At 46.4% G+C, this 23,290-nt stretch overlaps 1 protein-coding gene across 3 annotated transcripts in view; it reads left to right on the top strand.

Annotated features, from left to right (window-relative positions):
* The window catches only part of LOC132391106 (inosine-uridine preferring nucleoside hydrolase-like), an 86,875-nt gene that overhangs the window by 31,928 nt on the left and 31,657 nt on the right, over positions 1-23,290 (top strand). Inside the window, exon 1 of one of the 3 annotated variants that reach the window (XM_059963873.1) lies at positions 12,269-12,416. The exons of the other annotated variants lie outside the window; for them this stretch is intronic. The gene's annotated coding sequence lies outside the window, so the exon portion shown is untranslated. Of the gene's footprint in view, positions 1-12,268; positions 12,417-23,290 lie in introns of those variants that run through there. 3 annotated transcript variants of the gene reach the window in all.

Consider the following 23,290-nt stretch of genomic DNA (forward strand, 5'->3'; position numbering starts at 1 on the left):
TTGTGGCACCACCCCGCCAGATTTTCTTTCTGCTTCCTATATACTGATTCGTCACTACCTTTGATTTTGTCAATGACAGTGGTGTCATCCAGAAAACTTAAATATGGTATTGGAGCTGTGCTTAGCCACACAGTCATAATTATAAAGCATACAGAGCAAGGGGTAAGCACCCATGCTGATGCAGATTGTGGAGGAAATATTGTTGCCAATCTGAATTGACTGGGGTCTGCAACTGAGAAAATTGAGGATCTAATTGCACAAGGGGGTATTGAGGTCCAGGTCTAGTGTTTAATGCCAAATTGCCATCGAGAAAAGCATCATGAATGAAATGGTTGCATTAGACAAACGCTGCATGGATTCAGAAAGGGCAGGTCCTGTTTGACAAACTTACTGAAGTTCTTTGAGGACATAATGAGTGCAGTGGACTGAGGGGAACAGGTGGATGTCGTATACTCGGATTTCGAAGGTGTTCGATAAGGTGCCGCACAAGAGACTCATAAATAAGATACAGATGCGTGGAGTTGGAAGAAGTGTATTGGCATGGATAGTGGATTGGTTAACTGAGCTGGTATAAATGGGTGTTTCTCCGGTTGGCAGCCAGAGGTGAGTGGGTTGTCACAGGGGTCGGTGCTGGGCCCACAGCTGTTTACCACTTACATTGATGATTTGGAAGATTTGAGTGTAGCGTAGCAAAATTTGCTGATGACACTAAACTGAGTGGAAAAGGAAATTGCACAGAGGATGTGGAGATTATTAATTAAATGGTGAAAGATTGCAACATGTTGTTGTGCAGAGGAACTTGGCAGTGCTTGTTCATGAATCGCAAAATGTTGGCTTACAGGTACAAAAGATTATTCAGAAGGCAAATGGAATGTTGGCCTTCATTGCTAGAGGGATTGTTTGAATTCAAAAGCAGGGAGTTCATGATGCACTATACAGGGTACTGGTGAGGCCGCACCTGGAGTACTGTGTGCAGTTCTGGTCTCCATGCTTGTGGAAGGATACACTGGTTTTGGAGGCAGTGCAGAGGAGGTTCACCAGGTTGATTCCAGAGATAAAGGGGTTAACCTATGTAGAGAAATTGAGTGAACTGGGACTATACTGTCTGGAATTCAGAAGAATGAGAGGGGATCTTATAGAAACACACAAAATTTTGAAAGGGATAGTTAAGATAGAAGTAGGAAAGTTTTTTCCATTGGTAGGTGAGACTGGAACTAGGGGATATTGCCTCAAGATTCAGGGCAAAAGATTTAGGACAGAGATGAGGAGAAACTGTTTTTCCCCAGAGAGAGGTGAATCTGTGGAATTCTCTGCCCAGGGTAGCAGTTGAGGCTTCTTCACTAAATATATTTAAGAAACAGTTAGATAGATTTTTACATAGTAGGGGAATTAAGGGTTATGGGGAAAAGGCAGGTAGATGGTGGTGAGTTTACGGACAGATCAGCCATGATCTTATTGAATGGTGGGGCAGGCTCGATGGGCCAGATGGCCTACTCCTGCTCCTATTTCTTATGTTCTTGTGATGCATGAATCTTTGTTGTCCAAATGATCCAGGGTTGAGTGAAGAGCTGATGAGATGGCATCTGCTATGGACCTGTTGTTGCGGTAGGCACACTGGAGCAGATCCAAGTCACTTCTCAGGGAGGAGTTGATGTTTCATCAGCAGCCTCTCAAAGCACTTCATCACAGTGGATGTGAGTGCAACTGGGCGTAGTAATAGAGGTAGGTTACCATGTTCTTCTTAGGCACCAATATGATTGAAGCCTGCTTAAAGCAGGTGGGTATCTCAGACTCCCAAGGTGAGATATTAAGGATATTGGTGAGCACCCCAGCCTGTTGATCAGCACAGGTCTTTAGTACTTGGCCAGGTACCCCATCTGGGCCAGATGCATTTCATGAGCTCACCCTCCTGAAATTATGCTCTCAGAGACTGAAATTACAGGGTTATCGAAGGCTATGGGAGTTTGTAAAGTTTCCTCCGTGCTTTGACAGTCAAAGCAAACATAGAAAGCACTGAGCTTATCTGGGAGTGAAGCCTCACACTCAAGATCACCTATGTCTCTTGGTTTCACTCTGCAAGAGATAATAGCATCCAAGCTGTTGAACAACCCCCAGTGACTTGTTTGTTCTGAACCTGACAATTTGCACATGAGGCGGCTTTCTGGAGATCGTTCCTGGACCTCCTGTGTCTTCCTTGGTTGCTAGACCTGAATACCACTCATCTGGGCCTCAGCAGCTTGCGGATCTCATGCTTTGTACAGGACTTCTCTTTAGGGAAGATGCTGAATGATTTTGTGGGGACACTTTCACCCACAACTGTTTTAATAAAGCCCGTGACTACTATGGTGTATTCATTCAGATCGCCTGGTAAGTCCTTGAACATGGCCCAGACCACCGAGTTAAAGCAATTCTGTATTCACTCCTCTGCCTCCTGTGACCACCATGACAATGACCTTTCTCTCAATGTCAGCAAAATGAGAGGGAAGAGGGAGGAGGGGTAGCAGAGCACATACATCAAGGGTGTTGGGTTTGAATGTTTCAAGTTCCCATCACCCATAACCTATCTTAGTCCTGTTATGATCCCAGCCCCCTCCTTTGTGAGAATCGCAAGAGCACCCGTTGAGGGGGGGGGGGGGGTCAGTAGACCCAGGAAGTGAGAGAGAGAGAAACGTGCCAAATTGCACGTCCCACCCGGGTACAGAATAAGATGACAGCGACTATTGTCTCATGGAGACCACGTGAAAAGCCCTCGGGCAAGGTGGGCTGGTTGAGAGAGAGATTGCATCATCCCAACCTGATTGACACCTGCGACCCCGTGAGGAAGTATAAAGGAGAGTCTCAGGGGGACAGCCCCCTCAGACGCACCAAGAAGACACGAGAGAGTGGTCCCGCAGCAGCGGGAAGCCATTCTGAAGGAAGCCACGTGCGTAAGATTCCGGGATTGGAATTTGTGGCTGGAATCACAGAAAACCACTTTTAACTAACATTGGGGAGAGGAAACCAACACTCTCCCGATTTCACGGAAGATTCATCAAGACTCGGCAAGTTCTTTCTCTTCTCCCCCAATCTCTCTCTCTCGGTCACCCCACGTGAAACCCAGTGATTTTCAAAGGGTTGAGGCCTGCAGACTTTCTGAGTGACTTTTATATTTCCAACGGACAATCTATTAACCCCTAGACAACAGCAGAGCTCACTTCTTAATGATGATTATTACTATACCTGCACTTTAGATTGAGTGTTGACGATGTGCACTATCTGAATGTATGTATTAACCCTACTTTTGTATCCCTTTATAAATAAAACGTTTGAAAATAGTGACATCAGACTCCAAAGGACCTCTCTATCTTTGCTGGTGAGTTATCCAGTTATGGGATACGTAACAGTCCAACCATGTAGCCATCATGACCAGGAACGATCACCAATGCCTCTACTTCCATAGAAGGCTAAAAAAATTCGGCATGTCCCTGACAATCCTTGAAAACTATCTGGATTAATTACTGTTTTGTATGGCAACTGTTCTGCACTTACCACGAGAAATGGCTGAGAGTTGTAGCCATAGTTCAGCACATCACGGAAACCAGTCTCCCCCTCCACAGACTCTGCTTCACTACATCAGTAAAGCTGCCAGCCAGGAAAATCTAGGATTCCACCCACCCCAGACATTCTCTTTTCTGCCATCTTCCATCGGATAGAAGATACAAAAGTCAGAAAGCACATACCATCAGGCTTAAGGATAGCTCCTACCCTGCTCTTATAAGATTATTAAATAGTTCCCTTGTACAATACGTTGACTCCTGACATCACAATCTACTTTGCTATGATTTTCCACCTTATTGTGTACCTGCACCACACTTGCTGTAGCTGTTACACTTTATAATGCATTGTTATGGTTTTACTTTGTTCAACTGTAATGCACTGTGTAAATAATCATATTGGTATCAACAGTATGGAAGATGGGCCTTCCACTGTGTCTCTGTACAGATGGTGATTGATTTTAGGAGGAAAAAGACTGACAAGTCCTGTATATGTTCTGGGAGAAGAAGTTTCGGTGGTGAAGGAGTACAAATACTTGGGTGTTCACCTTGACAACAGACTCATCTGGAAAACCAACACCACGGCCTTTTACAAGAAGGAGATGAGCAGACTCTATTTTCTAAGGAATAGACAATCGACAATAGGTGCAGAAGTAGACCATTCGGCCCCTCGAGTCTGCACTGCCATTCTGAGATCATGGCTGATCATTCACTATCAATACCCAGTCCCTGCCTTGTCCCCATATCCCTTGATTCCCCTATCCATCAGATATCTATCCAGCTCCTTCTTGAAAGCATCCAGAGAATTGGCCTCCACCGTCTTCCGAGGCAGTGCATTCCACACCTCCACAACTCTCTGGGAGAAGAAGCTCTTCCTCAACTCTGTTTTAAATAACTGACCTCTTATTCTCAATCCATGCCCTCTGGTACTGGACTCTCCCAACATCTGGAACATATTTCCTGCCTCAATCCTATTCAATCCTTTAATTATCTTAAACGTTTCAATCAGATCCCCTCTCAATCTCCTCAATTCCAGCGTGTACAAGTCCAATCTCTCCGATCTCTCTGCGTAAGACAGCCCTGCCATCCCAGGAATCAACCTAGTGAATCTACGCTGCACTTCCTCAACTGCCAGAAAGTCCTTACTTAAACCTGGAGACCAAAACTGTACACAATATTCCAGGTGTGGTCTCACCAGGGCCCTGTACAAATGCAAAAGGACATCCTTGCTCTTGTATTCAATTCCCCTTGTAACAAAGGCCAACATTCCATTTGCCCTCTTCACTGCCTGTTGCACTTGCTCATTCACCTTCATTGACTGGTGAACTAGGACTCCTAGGTCTCTTTGCATTTCTCCCTTACCTAACTCTACTCCGTTCAGACAATACTCTGCCCTCTTGTTCCAGCTTCCAAAGTGGATAACTTCACATTTATTCACATTGAATGACATCTGCCAAGTATCTGCCCACTCACCCAGCCTATCCAAGTCTCCCTGTATTCTCCTAACGTCCTCTTCGCATGTCACACTGCCACCCAGTTTAGTATCGTCAGCAAACTTGCTGATATAGTTTTCAATGCCCTCATCTAAATCATTGACATAAATCGTAAAGAGCTGTGGTCCCAATACAGAGCCCTGTGGTACCCCACTAGTCACCTCCAGCCAGTCTGAGAAACACCCATTCACTGCTACCCTTTGCTTTCTATCTGCCAACCAGTTTTCTATCCATGTTGAAACCCTGCCCCCAATGCCATGAGCTCTGATTTTACTCACCAATCTCCTATGTGGCACCTTATCGATTGCCTTCTGAAAATCTAGGTATACAACATCCACTGGCTTACCCTCGTCTAACATCCTTGTTACACCCTCAAAAAACTCCAACAGATTAGTCAAGCATGATTTGCCCTTGGTAAATCCATGCTGGCTCGGCCTAATCCTATTTCTGCCATCTAGATGTGCCACTATCTCGTCCTTAATAATGGACTCAAGCATCTTCCCCATGACTGACGTTAGGCTAACAGGGCGATAGTTCTCCGTTTTCTCCTTCCCTCCCTTCTTGAAAAGTGGGATAACATTAGCCACTCTCCAACCTTCAGGAACTGATCCTGAATCTAAGGAACATTGGAAAATGATTACCAATGCATCCGTTGAGATCCTTCAATGTGTGCAACTGGATGTTGGAGATCTTTTACCGGTCTGTTGTAGCGAGTGCAGTCTTCTTTGCTGCTTTATGTTGGGGGAGCAGCATCAGTGATGGCGATGCAGAAAGTCTAAATAAACTCATCAGAAAGGCTGGATCCGTCCTTGTCTACAACCCAGACTCGTTTGAGTTAATGGTGGAGAGGAGGTCACTAAACAAACTGTTATCCATGATGGACGATCAGGCACATCCTCTCCGTGACCGACTGAATAAGCAGCAGAGCACCTTTTCGAACAGACTCGTTCTGCTCCGCTGTCACAAGGGTCGTTATAGGAAATCCTTCCTACCAAATGCAATAAGCATATAAAACAGTTCATTTCACATCACAGTACAATAGTTTCTGCTTTATTATTTTGTACATTATTATTGCACATTGGTATACTATGTTCATATTATTACTATTTTTACACTATTATTATTCTGTATTTATTATTAGCTAAGCACATTGCTAAGAGTGTTTTTAGATTTTGCTGCTGCAACAAAAGTATTTCCCACTCAGTATCAATAAAGTATTATTATTATTATTATTATAAAACAATACCAATGTCAATAGAGGCACAGTCACATGATCATGCTGAACTAATTGAACAAGTAATTGAAAGCCTAACTAAACTAATTCCTCCTGCCTACATAAGTTGATCCCTTCAATCTCTGCACATTAATGTGCTTATTTATCTAAGAGCCTTCTCTGTTAACATTTTGACGAAAAGTAAATAAGTACGGTGGACTAATATAAGATATCAATTCTTGTGTATTTAACTTTGTATGTCATATCCATGTCTTTCTATTTATTTTTGAGCATTTATTATTTGAAATTATATTGGAATAAAACTCTTTGAATGTGCTGCATGGTACATTGTTATTGCGATGGCTGGTTCTACTTCCCAGCCATTCTCCTCCTGCCAAGGTTTCACAGTCTGGAAAGAATGAATGAACTCTAATTCCATGCTGCACTGTTCAATCTACATATGTGCTGTGCTACTTTTTATCATGCCTGACTGAGCGAGGAGTACGACAGGGCACCCGCCAGCCTCCCTTGTAGGATCTATCGGCTGACAAAAGTTTGTTTCAGTAGATCACAGCGAGCGAGCTGCTCTGCTACTTATGAAATGCTGAGCCCGAATTAGGTCGTCTGCGAATAGTTTAGCACCGGGTTCCCCACGAACATTCTGTATGTTAAACAGGTTTAGAGGCAGCACCCATCTGTCCGCACTCCAGGCCAGTAGCAATGGCACTTCCCGCCGGCCTCACGAGGCCAACCAGTGATCCCTGGCGCGAGGGTATCACTGCGTTTAGGCGACTGATGACCTCGCATGTATTGACAGGGAATGAGGAAAGGTGCAGCTGACTCATATCATTTCATATCGCCAATCATATCGTTTTCTCGCGGTCCGGTGGTTGGGGACCACTGAAGTACACTGTAGTGCGTGGCGGGGGAGCTACACGCATGCGCACTGGGCAGAAAGAACGGAACTAAAACCCCGCAACCCGGAAACAATCTCTCAACAGTATTTGTGTATTTATTTTTCTTTTTTTTTTGGGATCTACTGGGAAAGTCTCAAAGATCGACCAGTCGATCGCGATCGACGGGTTGGTGGCCACTAATTTAAAGGATGCTTTAAGTTTCAGTGAGATCTCTCATTTTTCTAAACCCACAGTCCTAATATACTCAGTCTGTCACACATCAAACACACTAGTGGTGAGATATTTAGCGCATTCACTAACAGGAATGGTTCTGTGAAAAAGTCTGTTGGGCAATGATTGAATAGTCCCCTGAGCTATTTGCTATGACTTTGATTTATCTAAGAGTTCTGTTGGGTTCTGAGCTGCTGCCAAGACTTCCACATGATTTTGTCTCTCTGGCCATTTAATAGAACTGTTTACTGGCATCTTTCAAAGGACTATAAGATGCTCACATGTTTGTCAGGGTTTAGAAGTGGTGGAGATCTTAGATGAAGAATTATTAATATTTCTTGCTTAGATGAAGACCAGTTAATGTTGGTGTTACGTTTCTGACCTCACAATCTACCTCATTATGATCTTGTGCCTTATTGCTTACTTACACTGTATTTTCTCTGTAGCTGTACACTTTATTCTGCATTGTTTTGGTTTTACCTCGTTCTTTCTCAATGAACTGTGTAAATGATCTGATCTGTATGAACAGTATGCAAGTCAGAAATGCAAGAGGTTCTTCAGGTGCTGCAACTCCAGAGCATCAAACAGAAATTCCTATCCCTCCTCCTCCCCAGTGCATCAACACCCTCTGATTCCCTTCCTCCTTTCCTTTCTTCCAAAGTCAACTGCCCTTCCTATCAGATTCCATCTTCATCAGCCCTTTCCTTCTTCCACTTGTCACCTCCCAACTTCTCACTTCATATCCCCACCCATCTCCACTAACTGTACCTTCCCCTCACCTGGTTTCATCTATCACCTGCCAGCTTGTACTTGTTTCTCTCACCACCCACCCTCCCCCCAACTTTCTTCACTTTCTTATTCTGGCTTTTTCCCCTTCCTTTCTAGTCCTGGTGAAGGGGTTTGGCCTAAAATGTTGACTGTTTATTCCTCTCCATAAATACTGCCTGACCTCCTGAGTCCCTCCAGCATTTTGTGTGTATGTGGAATAATATGCAAGATCAGCTTTTTCACAGTATGTCTGAACACGTAGCAACAATGCGCCCATAGTAATTAAGAAACATAAATCACCTGGTACAAATGGTTACTAAATCAAGTCAATAAATGGATATACCATTGAGAGGTAATGCATTTGAGATGTCAATGTCTAAAGCATAAAGAAGTCAAATATATGGGACAGCTGAAGGAAACCTCTGGGTTTCCACAACCACAAGGAAGGAATTTTAATATCTGTTATCATTGTTTTGCCAGTATAATTGTATGAGACTAATGTGGACATCATATTGTATCCTATCTTGTGTACCAATGTGACCATTCCCAAATTAGGCCATTTCACACAACAAGTCTGCTCTACCATTCTACCAAGGCTGATTTATTATCCTTCTCAACCCTAATCTCCTGCCTTCTCCCAAAAATCTTTAACACCTCGATTAGTCATAGATCTAACTAACGACTACCTTAAATATACCCAATGACAGCCATCTGTGGCAATGAATTTCATTGATTCACCACCATCTGACTAATGAAATTCCTCCTCATCTCTGTTCTAAAGGGATGTCCTTGTATTCTGAGCCTGTGCCCTCTGGTCCTAGACTCTCCCACTATAGGAAACATCCTCTGCACATCCATTCTGTCTTGCACTATATGATAAGTTTTAATGAGATTTACTCCTCATTTTTCTAAACTCCAGCAAGTACAGGCACAGAGTGAGCAAACACTCATCATATGCAGTTTCAAGTTCCAAGCCAGCAATATCAAGTTCCTGGCTGTCAATGTCTCTACAGATCTAAACTGGACTTGTTATGTACCCCTAGGGTTAATTTTTTCTGTGGTCTGTCACTTTAAAACACTGAAAGAATTGAGACTGACTTCTGTTTTTTTTTGGATTTCTACTGATTGCAGAGTTGCTGGGTTGCTATGTTGAGCAGCTTGTGCTAATGGTTTCTCGCGGTTTGTTTTGAATATACAGGGACACACAGAAAGACACAGCTTAGAGTCAAGATGGATTTGGTCATTGGAAGACACTAGTGAGCGGTCACTGGTTTAAACTTTCAGTAGCCCAAAAGGGGTGAGTTGAGATCGATCCTGAGTATTGATAAGTGACTCTCACAAGTTTGCTGCAACTAGAACAAGTTTGTAGGAAGAGAAGAGAGGAGAGGGAGGTTTGGACAAAGGGACCACTGTTTGGACTCTCTCCTCTGTAGCCCATGAGGGGGAGTTTGTTTCCATTCGGCTATGGAAGTGTGATTGTCACTTAGTTAATCCACGGGAGTGTGTTCTCTGGTGGGGAGAAAACCTTTCTGAATACCACATGTTTATTTACCCTTTGTCTGGGTGTGGTAGTTCACTGAAGAAAGGCACCCCTTTGGCAAATCATTGTTGGAGTTATTTTGTATGTCATGGAACTGGATAAGAGGCTATCACGTTGTGTATTTGAGGTAACCTTGTGGAATCTACCAGTGTGTCAACCCTTGCCTGGGTGGTATTTCCCTTGAAGATGGTCCCCTTTGTGATAAGCTACTGTTGGTGATAATCCATACGTGGATTCTGTTTGAGTAACCTGTGGCCATCACTTTGGGATGTCCCGTAGCTGCATTCGGGTGTGGCACCATTTGTGTTGAAAGGATATTCGTTGAAGATCACTGTCGGTGATACTTCGTGTGTGGAGTGGAACAACTTCGGAGATAAAACCTACTGCTATTGTTATTTTGTATTGCTGTCGTGGAATCTGTGGAATATCGACGTTATTGCCCTCTCACGACATTCGTCTTTCGATTACAAATCTCTCTCTCCTAAATCTTCTCAACTCAGTATCACAAGCTGAACTGACTTCATTTCCTATACCATCATAAGACCGTATCATTTACCACCTGAGCTTGAAGAAGTTTGGGGTTTTATATTCACACACTTATGTATGCATAAACTAGGCTAACCTGTTTGCCTTGTCTTGCTTCATATTACTCTATTACATAGTTACTAATAAAACAGAGTTTGATAAGACTCAGAATCCAGGTGTGCCCCATTTCTGCTGGTCCTTTTAACCCATTACAGGGTAAGAAACAGACCCAACATATCAATGCAGCTAAAAGAAGACATGACATCAGCTATGTTTCATTAGGAGTTTGAAGATATTTGATACATCACCAAAAACACTCGCACATTTCTACAGTTATGCCATGGACAGCATTTTAACTGGCTGCATCACCGCCTGGTATGGTGGTGGGGTGGGGGGAGGTGGTGCTGCAGCGCAGGATCAAAATACAGGGAAACTGCAGAGAGCTGTAAACTTAGTCAGCTCCATCATGGGCACTCGCCTTCAGAACAGCTTCTAGGAGCAATACCTCAAAAAGGCAGCATCCATCATTAAGGACCTTCATCACCTAGCACGTGCCTTGTTCTCATTGTTGCCACCAGGAAGGAGGTACAGGAGTCTGAAGGCACACACTCGGTGATTCAGGAACAGCTTCTTCCCCTCTGCCATCCGATTCCTAAATGGACATTGAACCCTTGGACACTACCTCACTACTTTGTTGATTTCTATTTTTGCACTACTTATTTAATGTAACTATCTAATATACGTACTTACAGTAATTCAGTTTATTCTATTATTATGTATTGTATTTTTTATTTTATTTTATTGAGATATATGGAACAGGCCCATCCATCCCTTCAAGCCATGCTGCCCCGCAATCCCCCAACTTCATCCTAGCTTAATCACAGAACAATTTACAATGACCAATTAACATACCAACCAGTATGTCTTTGACTGTGGGAGGAAACCCACATGGTCACAGGCAGAATGTTCAATCCCCTTACAGGTAGTGATGGGAATTGAACCCAGATCACCTGTACTGAAACTGCTGCCGCAAAGACAACAAATTTTGTGACATATGCCTGTGATATTAAACCTGGTTCTGATTCATATATTAACCTTTTCATTACTGGGATTATCCTCATGAACCTCCTCTGGACCTTCTCCAGTGCTAGCACATCTTTTCTTAGGTAAGATGCCAAAAACTGCACACAGTGCTACAAGTGTGGTTGACTAAAGCCTTAGCATTACATCCTTGCCCTTATATTCTAGTCCTCTCAAAATGAATGTGTTTACTTTCCTCACCACCAACTCAACCTGCAAACTACCTTTTAGGGATTCCAGCATGAGAACCCCCAAGTTCCTTTGCACCTCATATTTTTTTTTAATTTTCACCCCATTTAGAAAATAATCCATGGCTTTATACTTCCTACAAAAATGCATGACTATTCACTTCCCTACACTGTATTCCATCTGTCACTTCTTTGCCCGTTCTCCCAATGTATCTGTCCTTCTGTAGACACCCCGCTTACTCAACACTTCCTGCTCCTCCACCTGTCTTTGTATCGTTCCACAAGCTTGGGCACAAAGCCATCAATTTTGCATTCCAAAGCAGAATTAGGTCTTTTGGCCCATCAGGCCATTCTTCTGAATTCCAGTGAGCAGATGCCCAGAGCCATCAAATGCTCCTCATATGACAAGCTTATCAATCCAGGAGTCATTCTCGTGAACCTCCTTGGAACCCCTTCCAATGTCAGCATATCCTTTCTTAGATAAAGGGCCCAAAACTGCTCTCAAAACTCCAAGTTGTTTGAACTTCAAGTACTACATTACTCTACAACACACTGTACTCTGTAATACAGACTATAAATACATGGTGGTGCAGCACTTTACTGTGCCTGTGATCCAGATTAATTTCCACCGCTATGTGTTCTCTCCATGTGTCACAACCACGGATTCAGCAGCGCAGCAGATTCAGCAACTGTGCTCATGAATATGCACGTGTCAGTTAATTATTATTTACTTGTGATGGTATTTAACTCCATTCTTTCCGTCATAGCATTTGTCAAGATGAGCAAAGTACAGCAACATTACGCTGCCTGCTTGCATTCGGCCTCGCCTGGGGGAAGTGGACTATCAAGTCAACTGACGCTGAAGATTAACATTATTGTTACGTACCTGTGACACGTGACAGTGGTGTACTTGTCACGCGACAGGTGTTAAAGCTATACTGGACTTGAGGTAATGGTCTTGTGATGGTGGAGTGACATCATTTTCCCGCCAGTAGAGGTCATGTGACAGGTTTTTTTTACAGGGTATAAAAGGAGGACCCCTCCCTGTGAGGAGGGGCAGTTCGTGGCTGGATTTGCCATGTTGACTTCACGCCACTGCGTGATTTAATGTATGACGCAGTTTAGTCGAAAGATGGAGTTTTATTTAATGCCTAAAGTTTAAAAGGTCATTGCCAGCAGTTTTTTTTAATAATACTGCTAGTTAAAAATCAGTGGAGAGTGAAGATCGGAGTTTGGAGCTAAAAGATCGAGGAAGTCGATTCCGACAGTGAAACAGGTTCGACCTTGTTTGATCCTCATTCGGAAGGAATTCGGTCACTGTCCCCGTGTTAATCCCTGTGAATAGCAGAAAGGATTGGGAACAGTTTTGTAAAGGAAAGGTCAGTGCCTTTAAGCCGTTTCATTTTCCATCTTTGTAAATCCTTCGTGGGAAAAGTAGTTCGACTGGGAATCACAGCAAGACAACGTGAAAGAGAATTTAAATCGTCTTAAAAAGTCTCTTCCTTAAATGGACTGTAAGCATTTTGAACTTTCGCAATACTACTTTGAAGAACTGTTTAAGCTTCATTGCTTTAAGAACGGTTTAAGCTGCCGCACAGCAGCTGATTTCCGGTGACGTTAGTGATTTGTTTACTTTTGGGGGTTTGTTTTTCAGTGTTTAATAAATGTTTTATTTGTTATAACAACCCCTGCCTCACTCATATATTTATTGTTGCTGAATCAGTAACATTATTCATTTTATATTTAGTTATTCCTTTCAGCCATAGTGTTGGCATTGATTTCCATTTGAGAGTTTTAGTTAACAGCCCTGTTTGGCCAAGCATTAATTATTTTTCTTTCCCTGTAAACTCTGTTCGCATTAAAGTCAGTGAACAATCAACCCACCTCAGTGTTTCTCTGCACTTAGACCATATCCGAACATAGTGACAACATGACCACATGGGTGCTCTGGTTTCCTCCCACATTCCAAAGATGTACGGATGGTTAGGGTTAGTAAGTAGGCAGCATGCTATGTTGGCACTGGAAACATGGCAACACTTGCAGTCTACCTCTCAGACTGCTTTGGTCGTTGACAAAAGCAGCAATTTCCCTGTATATCAAGCAGTAGTAAATCAAGGCAACTAGACTTGCTGTGTTGTTTAGAAGATGATTCATCACTCATCTGAAAGGCTTCAGTTCAGATCTATGGTGGGTAGTTTACCAGTTTATAACTCTGTGAATCAGTAACTCTGTTTAAAGGTAGAGAAATCACATGAGGATCGTTAAGAGTCATGGAGGTAATGAGAGGGCCATTAGTCTTATCTTTCCATGAATGTTGGTGTGAACTGTTGTAGAGATGCTAGGACTGCATTGTAAGTAGCTGATAGGTGGTGCCATAACTCACCCCCTATGTTCAGGGATGGGTTTTCCAGTTTGATAAAGATGGCTTCTTTAATCCCTCTTGCAAACCACCTGTCCTCCCTGTCCAAAATGTGCACATTGTTATCATCAAAGGGGTGCCCCTTGTCCTTTAGGTGTAGATATACAGCTGAGTCTTGACCTGAGGTGTTATCCTCCTATGTTGGGCCAGCTGTTTGTGAAATGGTTGTTTTGTCTCACTGATATACAGATCTATGCATTCTCATTGCATTGGATGGTATATACAATATTGCTCTGTTTGTTTGGGTGTAGGATCGTTGGGGTGGATGAGTTTCTGTCAGAGTGTGTTTTTAGGTCTGAAATAAAACAGGGATTTGGTGTTTGTTGAAAATCTTTCTGCGTTTCTCTGAAACTCCAGCTACATGCAGCTACGGACTATGTTGTTTTCCATCTGCTTTGCTCCTTACCTCTCTCTGTTGGCTTTTGTTGCTGTCTTGACGAAGGCCCAGTCAGGGTAGCCGCATGCTTTCAAGGCTTCTCTCAAATACTTCTGCTCCTTGTCTTTCGCTGTAATGTTGGTGGTGTAGCGGTGTGCTACACGCAGCGCTAAAATTACGACACTGAGTCGGTAACTGCAGTCGAAGGAAAAAACTTTATTCGAAAACTTCAGCCTCACTTTTAAGCCTCTGTCAACCGGCCCCCCATGTCGCGGAGGCTCCAAAGCTCTGTGCTCGCAAACCCCCGTAGGCTATCTAATTGTGAGTCGGTTCGGATACGCTAGGAAATGGGTCGCCACATAACCCCCCCCCAGAACCGGCGATACACCCCCCAATGTCCACAGTCTGGGCCAGAACCTGCTTGGGAGGTCGGCCTCTGCGCCGAGGCGCCGGAAACTCGGCCGGTTGCGCCAGGTCCACATGGGCCGGTTTGAGGCGGTCCACCGTGAAAACCTCCTCCTTCCCCCCAACGTCCAGCACGAACGTGGACCCGTTGTTCTGGAGCACCATAAACGGCCCCTCGTATGGCCGCTGCAGCGGTGGCCGATGCCCGCCGCTTCGTACAAACACAAACTTACAGTTCTGTAGGTCTTTGGGTACGCAGGTCAGGTGCCGCCCATGCTGTGAAGTGGGTAAGGGGGCCAGGTTACCGAGCTTCTCGCGAAGTCTGCCCAGGACTGCTGCGGGTTCTTCCTCTTGCCCCCATGGGGCTGGTAGGAACTCTCCGGGGACGACCAGGGGCGCGCCGTATACCAACTCGGCCGACGAGGCGTGCAGGTCGTCCTTGGGCGCTGTGCGGATGCCGAGTAGGACCCAGGGAAGCTCGTCCGCCCAGTTGGCTCCTCGCAGGCGGGCCATGAGGGCCGACTTCAGGTGACGGTGGAAAAGCTCCACTAGCCCGTTCGACTGTGGGTGGTAGGCAGTTGTGTGGTGCAGCTGAGTCCCCAAAAGGCTGGCCATAGCTGACCGCAGGCTGGAGGTGAACTGGGCGCCTCTGTCGGAGGTAATGTGGGCTGGTACACCAAAGCGAGATATCCAGGTGGCGATCAGGGCTCGGGCGCAAGATTCGGAGGTGGTGTCGGTGAGCAGGACCGCCTCTGGCCATCTTGTGAACCGGTCCACAATAGTCAGGAGGTAACGCGCTGGCAGGGGGCCCACGATATCCACATGAATGTGGTCGAAACGCCGGTGGGCGGGATGGAACTGCTGCGGTGGGGCTTTGGTGTGCCGCTGCACCTTGGCCGTCTGGCAGTGCATGCACGTTTTGGCCCATTCACTGACCTGCTTGCGGAGTCCGTGCCAAACGAACCTGCTGGAAACCATCCGGACAACTGTCCGGATGGAGGGATGCGCCAAGTTATGAATGGAGTCAAAAACGCGGCGCCGCCATGCTGTCGGGACGACTGGACGGGGCTGGCCGGTGGCGACGTCACAGAGTAGGGTCCTCTCACCCGGGCCCACGGGGAGGTCCTGGAGCTGCAGACCGGAGACTGCGGTCCTGTAACTCGGAATCTCCTCATCCGCCTGCTGTGCCTCTGCCAGCGCCTCAAAGTCTACCCCTTGGGAAAGGGCATGAACGGTAGGGCGAGAGAGCGCATCCGCCACGACATTGTCCTTACCCGAGACGTGCCGGACATCCGTCGTGTATTCAGAGATGTAGGACAGGTGGCGTTGCTGGCGGGACCACCAGGGGTCGGATGCTTTCGTAAACGCAAAGGTAAGCGGTTTGTGGTCCGTGAACGCGGTGAAGGGCCGACCTTCTAGGAAGTACCTGCAATGCCGGATTGCCAGGTAGAGCGCCAACAGTTCCCGGTCGAAAGCACTGTACTGAGCTCGGGTGGCCACAGGTGTTTGCTGAAAAACGCCAGGGGTTGCCAGCGACCTGCGATGAGTTGCTCCAGCACCCCACCGACTGCCGTGTTTGATGCATCCACTGTGAGGGCAGTAGGGACGTCCATTCTGGGATGTACTAGCATTGCGGCGTCCACCAAAGCTTCCTTCGTTTGAACGAAAGCGGCGGCGGACTCCTCGTCCCAGGTAATGTTCTTGCCCAGACCCGACATCAGGGCGAACAGGGGGCGCATGATCCGGGCAGCTGAAGGGAGGAAGCGGCGGTAGAAATTGACCATACCTACGAATTCCTGAAGGTGGGTCGGGGGAAGTGGCGGACCGCATCTACCTTAGCGGGCAGAGGGGTTGCCCTGTCTTTAGTAATTCTGTGGCCCAGGAAGTCAATGGTATCGAGTCCGAACTGGCATTTGGCAGGGTTGATTGTAAGACCGTACTCACTCAGTCGGGCGCAGAGTTGACGGAGGTGGGACAGATGCTCCTGACGACTGCCGCTGGCTATGAGGATGTCATCCAAATAGATGAACGCGAAGTCCAGGTCCCGTCCCACCGCGTCCATTAACCGCTGGAACGTCTGTGCGGCTTTCTTCAGGCCGAACGGCATGCGGAGGAACTCAAAAAGGCCGAATGGGGTGATGAGAGCCGTTTTGGGGACGTCGTCAGGATGCATCGGGATTTGATGGTATCCCCGGACGAGATCTACCTTGGAGAAGATCCGTGCGCCGTGCAGGTTTGCCGCAAAGTCCTGAATGTGCAGCACAGGGTAGCGGTCCGGTGTGGTAGCCTCGTTCAGCCTGCGGTAGTCGCCGCAGGGTCTCCAGCCCCCCGTCGCTTTGGGCACCATGTGCAGGGGGGAAGCCCATGGGCTGTCGGACCGCCGGATGATCCCCAATTCCTCCATCCTCTGGAACTCCTCCTTCGCCAGTCGGAGCTTGTCCGGGGGAAGCCGCCGAGCACGGGCATGGAGGGGTGGTCCCTGGGTCGGGATGTGGTGTTGTACGCCGTGCCTGGGCATGGCTGCTGTGAACTGCAGTGCCAGAACCGATGGGAACTCCGCCAGGACCCTGGTGAAGTCGTTGTCGGACAGCGTGATGGAGCCGAGGTGAGGGGCTGGCAACTGGGCTGCACCCAGGGAGAACGTCTGAAAGGTCTCGGCGTGTACCAGTCTCTTCCTGGGCAGGTCGACCAGCAGGCTGTGAGCCCGCAAAAAATCCGCACCCAGAAGGGTTGGGCTATGGCGGCCAGTGTGAAGTCCCACGTGAACTGGCTGGAGCCGAACTGTAGCTGCACCTGACGGGTGCCATAGGTCCTTACTGTGCTGCCGTTCACGGCCCTCAGGGGGGGACCCGGTGCCCTGCTGCGGGTGTCGTAACTCGTCGGAGGTAAAACGCTGATCTCAGCCCCAGTATCGACCAAAAACCGGCGTCCCGACCTTCTATCCCACACATACAGGAGGCTATCCCGATGGCCAGCCGCCGTAGCCATCAGCGGCGGCTGGCCCTGGCGTTTCCCGGGAACTCGCAGGGCGGGCGACAACGGCGGGCTTCTGCACCCCACCGCTGGTGGTAGAAGCACCAGTGTTCATTGGGCCGGGGGTTGGCGGGCTCTGCGGCCGGGCCTGGACTGGTTTGCTGCCGGGAGCGGGGCTGGGAGATCCGTGCGATGGACGCCCCGCTCACCTTTTTGGCGTTCCACAGCAAGTCTGCCCGGGCTGCCACCTTCCGGGGGGGTCACTGAAATCCGCGTCGGACAGCAGCAGGCGGATGTCCTCGGGCAGCTGCTCCAGGAATGCCTGCTCAAACATGAGGCAGGGTGTGTGTTCGTCGGCGAGAGACAACATCTCATTCATTAAAGCTGAAGGAGGTCTGTCACCCAAGCCATCCAGGTGCAGTAAACGGGCAGCCCGCTCGCGCCGTGAGAGTCCGAAAGTCCTGAGGAGCAGGGCTTTGAATTCCGTGTACTTGCCGTCTGTACAAACTCCGCGACCTGGGCCGCTGTGTCCTGGTCGAGGGAGCTCACCACGTAGTAGTAGCGGGTGTCTTCTGAGGTGATCCGGCGAACGTGGAATTGGGCTTCGGCTTGCTGGAACCATAGGTTCGGTTGCTGTGTCCAGAAACCCGGCAGTTTCAACGAAACCGCATGAACAGAGGCGGCGTCGGTCATTTCTGGTCCAAAAATCGTTTGGACCGTCGGGGTCACCAATTGTAGCGGTGTGCTACACGCAGCGCTAAAATTACGACACGGAGTCGGTAACTGCAGTCGAAGGAAAAAACTTTATTCGAAAACTTCAGCCTCACTTTTAAGCCTCCCTCAACCGGCCCCCCATGGCGCGGAGGCTCCAACGCTCTGTGCTCGCAAACCCCCGTAGGCTATCTAATTGTGAGTCGGTTCGGATACGCTAGGAAATGGGTCGCCACAGTGGGCACATTCTCAGTGCAGTGATGTAGTGTTCTGATAACCCCCAACTTATATTCTAATGGATGATGAGACTCAAGCTGTAGGACCTGATCTGTGTGGGTTGGTTTCCTGTAAACTTCAATGTCTAGGTGCCCATTTTCTTCGATAAGTAATGCACAGTCTAAAAAGGTTAGGCAATTGTTCTCAACGTCTTGTGTAAATTTGATGTTATTATCCACTAAATTGATGTGTTCCGTGAACGATTTGCATCTCATGGATTTTGATCTTGACCCAGGTATCAAACACATGCCTATACTTGTAAAGACCAACTGCAGGAGTATTGAGGCTGTGATCACCCAGCGTCAGCTGCAGTGGCTGGGACACGTGATAAGGATGCCCCCATGTTGGCTACCCCGCAGAGTGTTATACGGCCAACTACATCATGGTTGATGCTCAGCTGGAGGGCCAAAGAAGCGCTATAAGGATCAGATGAAGAATGCTTTAAGGAAATGCAAGATCAGACCTGAGGACCTGGAGGATGTTGCTGCTGACCGTAACACTTGGCAACAGCTGTGTGGGGATGGGGTTCGTATTCTGGAGATGGAAAGAACAACCAGAAGACAGCAGAAGAGAGCCAGGAGAAATGCAGCCATGGTTGCCATCACTACCACCACTACCACATATACATGTCCCACCTGTGACAGAGCTTGTGGGTCCAGGATAGGACTGTACAGTCATCAAAGCTCTCACCGTTAAAGGAGTGGATGTCGTCATCAGATTCCAATGGACAACCAAAGAAGACACATGACTGGGTGATGTTCCATGGAACACAGCCAGTTCAGTTGCCGTGATTTACTACTGCTTGATATACCGAGAACCTTTACAGACACATTTTACTGTATGCTTCAATCTTTCAATGCATGTGTCACAAACAAAGCTAATTTCTTGATCTCTCTTTTTTATCACTAATTTTTATTGCAACACCAACAAATTACATTCAAAACAACCAGTTGCTGATTACATTTTGACTGTTTAACACCGCTCTTCCTCATCCCTCATCCTTCCCCCCTCTCCACCCCTCCTCCCCTCTTTAACAGAAGATCTTTTAAGTTAGATATCAAATTTGTCCACTTTAAAATTGTGTTTGGCCGTGCATCACTTACTCTTGCTGATGATAATTCCAGGTAAGAAATGTCCAAAAAGCTCTGAAGCCAGTGAGCACATGAAATATCATGAGGAGGTTTCCAACGCTGGACTACAATCTTCTTAGCCTGCCAGCCAGACTTTGCATGCTCTTTCTGTAAGGGGAAGGTGGGAGTCATCATTTAGAAGATGTACAGCAGGGTCCATTGGTAATTGTACCCCCATTAGTTCTGTAGGAATACTGATAACCTTCCTCCACAAACCAAAAACCCCTGGACATTCCCATACAATATGTATAAAAGAGCCAACGGTTCTGTAGGGGGCAAAATGAGCAATATGGGTCAGGAACCCATCCCATTTGATGTCTAATTCTAGGTGTTAGATATGCTCTATGACAAAATTTCAAATGTATATACCAATGATTTGGTTTTTCAAAGCACTGGCAGCATTATCCCAAATTGCATCCCAGTTTAAGTCTCATCCCAATTCAGATATGTCCCTATCCCAGGCTTTCATTCCTGATGTGGACATATATTTCTGGCAGTTTAATTTATCATAGATATATGACCTATCTGTCTTGGAGCACTCTGTATCCAACTTAAGATGGGATGGTCCTTTAAATCTGACCCCCAGGGAACCAAGAGAATGTTTATCAATATTATATCAAGATACCAGTTCTTGAAAGCTACTTGCCCCATTAATATCTTGAAGAGTAGTAATACCTTTATCCTCCCAAGTTCTGTTAGTGAATGGTTCCCCCACCCCAGATAGAAAATTATTATTATTCCATAATGGAGATAATTTGCACCATACACTTTTAAATTTTAGGAGTTTTTCTGCTGCTCTAAACACTTGTAGCATATGGGTTAATGTTGGACTGTAATACAAATCACATTTTTTGGTAGACATACCTATAAGGAGAAAGTCCTTCAACCTCATTGGTGCTATTAGCTCTTGTTCTATATTTTTCTATGACGAAACTTTATCCTTGTTACGAATTCCCGTAACTGATCACTTACCAGCAAAGATAGAGAGGTCCATTGAAGTCTGATGGTACTACTATTAAAAGTATTTATTGATAAAGGGCACACAAAGAAGATTAATGCAAACATACAGATAATATACGCCGTCAATACTAAATCTAAGCGCGGGTATAATAATAACCAATAAGAAATAACTCTATCGTTGTCTAGGGGTTGATGTATTGTCCGATGGAAATATGAAAGTCACTCAGTTCATGCAAGCTGCAGCCTTTTGGTTGTCACTGTATTGCACTTTGTTGGAGAGAGAGAGAGAAATAGGAAGAGAATGGGAACAGTTACCGCTGCGGGTTTTCCAACCTTTACGATTTCGATCCGCCAGGAGTCCCGTTGGTGTGGCCGTTCACTTGTGGCCTCTCCTTTAGCTAAAGCTATTCTTCCGTGGTGAGGCTGCCAATCCCAGGCCAGGGAAAGCGCGCACGCTAGCGTCTGAACGCGTTGTTCCCCAGACCCTCTTTTATACTTGTGGTGAACTATGTGCCTGTCGGGACACGCCCCTGCTGACTGCTCCTGTGGCTCCTCCCACAGGCCCCTGTATAAAGGAGACCTGCGGCCTGAAGCTCGGCCTCAGTCTCCAAGACCTTGTATGATAGACACTCACTCCTGGTTCCTTCTTCCAGTCAATAAAAGCCGATATCTCGCCTACGTCTCAGTGTGAGTTATTGATGGTGCATCAATACTTCCTCACGGGGTCTCTGATGTCAATCAGTTTGGGATGTTGCAATCCATCAACCGGCCCACTCTGGTCATCCCCTGAGGGGCTTCAATGAATAGTACAGTACTCAATACACAACTTGGTCTTCCGGAGACAACGGCCATGTCCCGTAGCTTTACATCGCCGGGAGAACGAGGCATTTTACAAGTCTCATTCTCCTTTCCTGGGTCCCTTGACCCAACCCAACAGTGATCTTGCGATTCTCACAAAGGAGGGGGCTACGGACGTAACATCCTCCTCCAGCCAATAGTTAAGACTTTTTTAATACAAATACCCAGTGAAACAGTTTAAAATTTGGTCATGCCAATTCCCCATCCGACTTTTTGAATTGTAGAGCAGGCCACTTTATATTGGGTCGTTTACCATTCCAAACACAGCATCGTAGTAAGGAGTCCAGTTTTGACCAATAACCTGCTGGAGGCGCAAATGGGATCTTTGAGCTGATAAAATTAACGCTGGGCAAGATGTTCATTTTAATGACTGATCCATGGGCTGGGACTGATCTCTTGATCTCTCTCTAGTGAAACCTGCACCTATGTTGTTCTCTGATCTTTTTCTTGGGCCTTCACTCTAAGCTATTTTACTGGTCCTCTTTACAATGCAATCCAGTTCTTAGCCTTCTTTTATCACTGCACAGAATGACCTCTCTGCTCTTGAATTCAATCCTTCTAGCAATGAAGGCCAACACAGCAGGCTGGGCAGCATCTATAGGGAGAAACGATGTCGACATTTCGGACCGAGTCCCTTCGTCAGGACTAACCGAAAGGAAAGAAAATGAAATATGATGTTGGAAAGTGTATGGTCATGCACTTTGGTCGAGGAAATAAAGTGGCAGGCTATTATTTAGATGGGGAGAAAATTCAAAATGCAGAGATGCAAAGAGACTTGAGCAAGATATCCTAAAGGTTAACCTCCAGGTTGAGTTGGTTGTGAAGAAGGCGATTACAATGTTGGCATTCATTTCTGGAGGTACAGAATATAACAGCAGGGATGTGACTTTGAGGTTCTGTAATGCACTTGTGGGACCAGACTTGGAGTATTGTGTATTTCAAAAACAAACCCGAGGAAATCCGGGTCTCGGCCCGAAACATCGACAGTGCTTCTCCTTATAGATGCTGCCTGGCCTGCTGTGTTCCACCAGCATTTTGTGTGTGTTGCTTGGAGTATTGTGTGCAGTTTTGGGCTCCTTATTTTAGAAAGGATATATTGACATTGGAGAGGGTTCAGAGAAGATTGATAAGAATGATTCCAGGAGTGAAAGGGTTACCGTCTGAGGAACATCTGGCAGCTCCTGGGCTTATTCCCTGGAGTTCTGGAGAATGAGGGGGGATCTCATAGAAACATTCCGAATGTTAAAAGGCCTGAGCAGATTAGATATGGCAAACTTATTTCCCATGGTACAGGATTCTAGGACAAGAAGGCACGACTTCAGGATTGAAGGACGTCCACTTAGAACAGAGATGCAGAGAAATTAGTCAGAGGGTGGTAAATCTATGGAATTTGTTGCCACCAGTGGCTGTGGAGGCCAAGTCACTGGGTATATTTAAGGCAGAGATAGATAGGTTCTTGATTAGCCAGGGCATCAAAGGGTATGGGGTGAAAGTAGGGGAGTGGAGGATGACTGGAAGAATTGGATCAGCCCATGGTGGAATGGCAGAGCAGACTCGATAGGCCGAATGGCCTACTTCTGCGCCTGTATCTTACGGTCTAAAGGAGTGGCTATATTCAATTGAACTTGCAAAATTGCTATCTGAATCTTAAACAGGAGTCTTTGAACTCGAGCATCAAAAGCCGAATTGTAAGCCTGGTCATAATTATACTCTGT

Source organism: Hypanus sabinus, chromosome 3 (genome assembly GCF_030144855.1).
Source record: "Hypanus sabinus isolate sHypSab1 chromosome 3, sHypSab1.hap1, whole genome shotgun sequence".
Classification (NCBI taxonomy): Eukaryota; Metazoa; Chordata; class Chondrichthyes; order Myliobatiformes; family Dasyatidae; genus Hypanus; species Hypanus sabinus.